The sequence below is a fragment of the Triticum dicoccoides genome, chromosome 4A, assembly GCF_002162155.2.
Source record: "Triticum dicoccoides isolate Atlit2015 ecotype Zavitan chromosome 4A, WEW_v2.0, whole genome shotgun sequence".
Classification (NCBI taxonomy): domain Eukaryota; kingdom Viridiplantae; phylum Streptophyta; class Magnoliopsida; order Poales; family Poaceae; genus Triticum; species Triticum dicoccoides.
This window is the reverse complement of record NC_041386.1, coordinates 563,486,883-563,493,046: the sequence shown is the minus strand read 5'-3', so window position 1 is coordinate 563,493,046 and position 6,164 is coordinate 563,486,883.

Genomic DNA, 6,164 nt, shown 5'->3' with positions numbered 1-6,164 from the left:
ATATCCGTATCGCTAATGCTTGCCTTCCACGCCAAGGAAAGTCCCTTCCGGACATGGGACGAAGTCTTCAATCTTGTATCTTCATAGTCCAGGAGTCCGGCGGAAGGTATAGTCCGGCCATCCGGACACCCCCTAATCAAGGACTCCCTTAGTAGCCCCTGAACCAGGCTTCAATGACGACGAGTCTGGCGCACAGATTGTCTTCGGCATTGCAAGGCGGGTTCTCCTCCAATTTCCGTGTACCTGTTGAATAGCGTATGGTTTCTTGTAAATGTAGTGCTCCTTGGCTTCTACGCCCAATAATGGCCGTTTTCCATGTGTCAAACGAATATGAAAAGTCAGGGTGTTTTTTTATTTACAGCCCTAGCCATGTGAATGAGTCGCCTATTTAAGGGGACGAGGATTTAGATCCAAACCACACCTTCTCCCCTTCGTGAGTATTAATCAGAGCGTATCCGACAAAGGTCCATTCCATCATGGCCGGCTGCCGCAGCTCCTCCTCTCGTCCTTCCAGCCCTCATCCTAGAGATTGGAAGAGGTGCTCCATCCCGCACAGTGAGCTAGTGATGCTCCAGGCCAAGGGATTTCTCCCCCCGGCCTATTGGTCCCGGTTCGAGCCGGACTTGCCACCTATAATGGCGGAGAGAAAGCGGAGAGCACGCCCAATCCCTCCAAAGGAGAGCGGGTATGCCTTGTCCCTTACTTAATAAGAGGGCTCAGATTTCCAATTCATCCGTTTCTCCGGGGGCTCCTGGAGTTCTATGGCCTCCAGCTGCACAACCTCACGCCTGCCTCCATATTGCATATTGCGGGCTTCCTAGCCCTTTGTGAGCTGTTTTTGGGCTGCGAGGCTCATTTCGCGCTGTGGAAAAGGCTATTCTGCCTCGTGCCCCGTTCTAAGAAGGGGTCAATATATCAAGTGGGCGGAGCCGAAGTGTGGCGCATCGCCGGGACCGGATATCTATCCGGAACCCCAAAGAAGGCGTCCGAGGACTGGCCTTCGGAATGGTTTTATATAGAGGATGTCCCGCAGCCGGATCCTGTCCGGATCGGCCTCCCTGAGTTCGATAGTGCTCCCCTAAATAAGCGCCTAAGCTGGCGTCCACGGAGCCCTCAGAGGGAAAGTGACAGGGACGTTCTTTTCCTGATGGGCCGGATAAGATTGTTAGCTCATTCCGGACTGGCCATGATCGAGGTCATGGCCGCATGCATCATGCGAGGGGTGCAGCCGCTTCAGTATAGAGGCCGCCCCATGTGGGACTTCAACGGGGAGGACGACGCCACCCACCACGGCCGTAAGGGGCCGGATTCGGCTGCCGCTCTAATAAAGACTTGTCCGCTTTGTACAAGGGAGAAGAGGAGGAATTTCTCCGCGTCAACCCACAGGGTGGATTTTCTATGTACAATCCCCCAAGTTGGGTAAGTGGACACTTTTACTTGCCTGTCCGTTTTATATTCCCATTGTTAAATATTCAGTCTAACGACTTCAACGCAGGAACTGTGCCAGGCTGTTAAAGAAATAAACAGCCCTCCTCCACAACCCGAGGACCCGGGACGGTCCCTCGACCCGGCCTCTCAAGAGGATCCAGACTTATCTGTGGAGCTGATTGATGGGGTGTTTCATCAATTGATCAAGGAAAACGCCTTGGTGGCCATTGCGGCCGATTACCCAGGGCTACTCCCAGCCTCACAGATAACTGAGACCGAAGTCCCAGCACTTTGAAAAGGGATCTATCTTCGCGTGTTTTCGATTGCCGTATGACAACCGTGTTTTGCAGGGGAGGTCCTTGAGACGGGAGGCCGAGCCTGCGGCGACTAGCCAACGAGGGGCGGCAAGGCCCCTCGGGCTGAAAAGAAGTGTGGTCCTGACTGAGACATCGGCGCAAAGGTATAGCGCGCCATCTTATTCCCAGGTGTTATTCCTTCGAGGCATATTAATGCTCGTGCTCTCTTCAGGACGAAGAGACCTCACCAGACTATATCAGGAGAGGCTGCCAATCGCGCCTCCATCATCCAGGCTCCAAAGCCTGGTCCGGAGGCGGAGGCGAACACGAGGCGCACACCGGACGCTCCTTCGACAGAGGATGCGGACAGGCTGTCTGCCACGAATTCCGAGGTGGAGAGTGCCATGAACCACAGGCGTCGTTGGACAGTTCTTCGCGACGCTTGTTTCTCCCAAGAGGCATTGGATGCCTTCAATTCGGGAGATGCATACCTCCGTGCCACTCAAAATGGTCTACCCAGAGCCACGGAGCAATATGTAAAAGACATACGGGTAAGAAAATTTTGGTAATTATATATATATACCAGTAGCCCCCGAGACTTGAAACAGTTAGAATAATTGATTTAAGGATCATCTGTTATGCAGGTTCTTGCAGAAAAGAATACCCTGCTGTCCCAGGAGCTGGAAGAGTGCAAAGCCCAACTTGAGGCCGCACTAGCCGCGGCAGGGGAGCCCAAGGAGACCCCCTTCGGTAATATACGCTTCGAAAGACAAGTATTTTGCGAAGTGTGGCGTGGGTGCAAATCTGACAAATGAAATTGCAGATGGCGCCGGATTAAATCCGGAAGAGCAACAACTCCGACGCCAGCTGAAGGCTGGTGAGAGCATGCTGACAAAGGTGAGGCGGGAGAAGAACGATCTCCAAGATGCCAACACCAAGCTGGGCGTTGAACTGAAGGACGTTCGTGCCCAGCTGATGGACTCCGTGAAGGAGAATCAGCGGCTTCAACGCGGCATATATAGTAAGTGCTTAAAAGAACTTTGAAAAAAGAGTTCGGCGAGGAAGTCGACTAACAGAGGAATGTCTGTAGGTATGCTTAACAGGTCGTCCTGCAGAGGAAATGCCCGGTTCTACAGGTGGCCTTCTTCCCGAGCTCTCACAACTGCACGAGCGAGTTCGGCAGGTGATGCAAAGCGTCGCCCAGGCCTTGTGGCCATCCGTCTCCATGCCCGAAGGCCTTGGAGAGCTTGTAGAGAAGCTGAAGGGAGCGCGGCGGTGCTTCCTATTGTGGAAGATGTCGGCCTGCCGTCAAGGCGCCAGGGAGGCCTGGGCCATGCTGAAGACGCGGTACACGAAGGCTGATCCAAACCACATGGCCGAGGTCGGACCCGTGGGGCCCGGTGGGAAGGAGATCCCTGTGAGCTTAGTATACGGCCAAGTAGAATTAGCCGCAAAGTATTCCCAACAGGACTGTAAACTAGACAGCCTGTTAGATGGTATTGAAGAGGAATACAATCAGTCAGATTGACTATGTAATTATAATTGACATGTGTAATGCCTTCTAGCCGGATTGTAGATCGTTTATCATGGCCGACCTTTTCACTTCAACCTCGGGACCTGATGGTCCGGAGTGTGTCCGAATACCCTCGCGGTTATATAAGAACCGTGGTATGCATGGAGACCAGGCGTAGGGGTCATTAGTGCTTGAACAAACAAGTGCCCAACTAGTTATGTTATATTACATGGTTAGTAAAAAACATCTTCCAGGGAGAATAGTTCCGTTAGGGGTTCCTTTCCCTGGGAGGCATGCCCTAAAGTGCATGTCCATTCTGCAAAAAGAGGCGCGGGAAAAACATCTGGGGGCGTATAGATAAAATAAAAAAAGATCATCTTTAGTTCACCGACCGAATATTCCCTTAAGAATGCTAGCTTTCGGCTTCACCCAGTCTGAGGTACACATCCGGCTGACCCGGCAGTAACAATCGCAGAGGTGCTCCCTTTACCACCTAGCCAAACAATCAGGAACGTAGGGGTAAGCACAAGAGCCAGGCAACCCAGCTTGGCCAAAACTTAAGTCATATCGATGCATATCATGGCGAATAAAAGGTACATGTGGAAGTGTGACACATGTGTTGGGCATGAAGCCCGTATAAATAAGCTTCTGTTTAAAGAAGCCACCAGGTTTAATGAGCGCGGATAGCGAGTCATTCTATGAGCCTTTAAAGGCTATAAGAGAGAGAGAGAGGAGAAGGAGAGAAATGTAAGACAGAAAGTATGTAAAAACTGGACAGAGGAAGGAGACGAACACAAAGTCCGGCGCTAGGCATAGAATCTTCGGAGACGGGCTACGTTCCATGGGTTCGGCTCGAGTCGGTTATCCAATGCATCTCGCAGGCGGTACGCTCCACCAGTCAGGACTTGGTCAATTATGAAGGGGCCTTTCCACTTGGGCTTGAGTTTGTCCTTTTTCTTGTCCAGCAGGCGTAGAACTAATTCGCCAACATTGTAATTTTTGGCCCGTACTTCTCTGTTTTGGTATCTTCGAGCCTGCTGTTGATAGAATGTGGAACGGGCTTTTGCCACGTCTCGCTCTTCCTCCAAGGCGTCCAAACTGTCCTGCCGATCGAGCTCGGCTTCTCTTTCTTCGTACATGCGCACTCGAGGTGAGTCATGAATTATGTCATAGGGCAAAACTGCCTCTACGCCGTACACCATGAAGAATGGTGTGTATCCGGTGGTGCGATTCGGCGTGGTCCACAGCCCCCAGAGTACGGCACTACTGGGAAAAGGCCTACTAATGGCGCACCTAATTTGGCCATTAATGGCGCATTAGTGGTGCGCCATTAGTGCCACGCCATTAGTATATTTTACTAATGGCGCACCACAGGTGCGCCATTAGTATCTGGTATACTAATGGCGCATCTCAGATGCGCCATTAGTATATACAACAGTGCGCCATTATTATGCCTCCCAGGGGGCCATGTATACCCAGGTGCTTTGGCATACTAATGGCGCACAACAACAAGATGCGCCATTTGTAACTTCGGCATACTAATGGCGCACTATTTAATGATGCGCCACTAGTATCCTTTGGCATACTAATGGCGCACTGTGATGTGATGCGCCATTAGTATGAATATTAGGTTTTTTTATTTTTTAATTTTTTGTTTTTTGCACAGGTTACAAAATGTATAATTGGACAAAATATAGACAGCACACATCAACAATAGATTCATCGAATACAATATAAGATTAGTCTCTGAATACAATTCATCATATTAGTCTCCGAATACAATTCATCATATTAGTCTCCGAATTGAAAAGACCGAAGAAAGATAGAACATTATATTACAAGTCTCGAGACCGCGAGTAGCGAGTTTGTCTTCACATTACAAGTCGATATCGATCATCTAAACTACCATCACATAGAAGAGAGCGGCGGTCATCACGATGAGCATCATCACGATGAAACTCGTCTTCATCTGGTTCCTCCAGCGCTCCCTCCCCTCTCCCGCTAGATAGCGGGTGTATCTAGATTCGGCCTCGGCCCTAGTGGTGTACCCTTTGTAAGTGTTACCGCTGAATCGGTGAACCTGTCTCCGACACTCCTCCCAGTCGTCGTAGACTCCGGGAACCTTACCCTTGTACACGACATACGACGGCATCACTATGCAGTAGCCAAACGAAACGTTAGTACCAATTCACAGACAATACATAAGCAATATATAAGTATGCAACAGAACGATCGGAAGAGAAAAGCAAGACATTAATAGCATCGATTACATCTAAGTTGAACGACTCTCGAAACCAAAGAGACATACTACAAGTTCATTAAAGTTTAATTACAACATGAGCCAATCGATATTTCAGAACTAGACACAGCATCACTGCTTTCGACTCGACTCAAGGGACCAGAGCGTGGATGAAGCCGCCGTCTATCGTGGGAGTCATGAAATAACGGTCGTTGTCAGCCTGCATTTGTAGCATTGTGTTGATGCCACTGTTGGACGGTTGATTTCTGAGGTAGAACTGCCCCGAGGTACGAAGGACATCTTGATAGATGATTTCCGCAAACTCCGACTGGATGCGAAAGAATTCTTGTCTGATGTCCGCGTCCTGGATTGCCGACACGCTCGTGGCCCAATCTTTGAGTTTACTCGGTAGCAGAAGTTGATGATGGTCGCGTACGATCGCCCGCATGTGATGGATGGCGTAGTAGGCACCCTTCTGACCGCCAGGCGGCTGCTTGACGTAGCAGAACATCGTATTGTGGGAGAACACGTGCTTGCCGTACTTATGAATAGGCCTGGTGAAGGTGCCTCCAGATTTGGCGTAGCCGGGGAGAACATCATCAAGAACCTTCTTGACATTTGTGTAGTCTACGTTCGAATGACGGTCCGGGTCGAAATACGTGGCCATGGAATATTTGGGGCTTAGGAG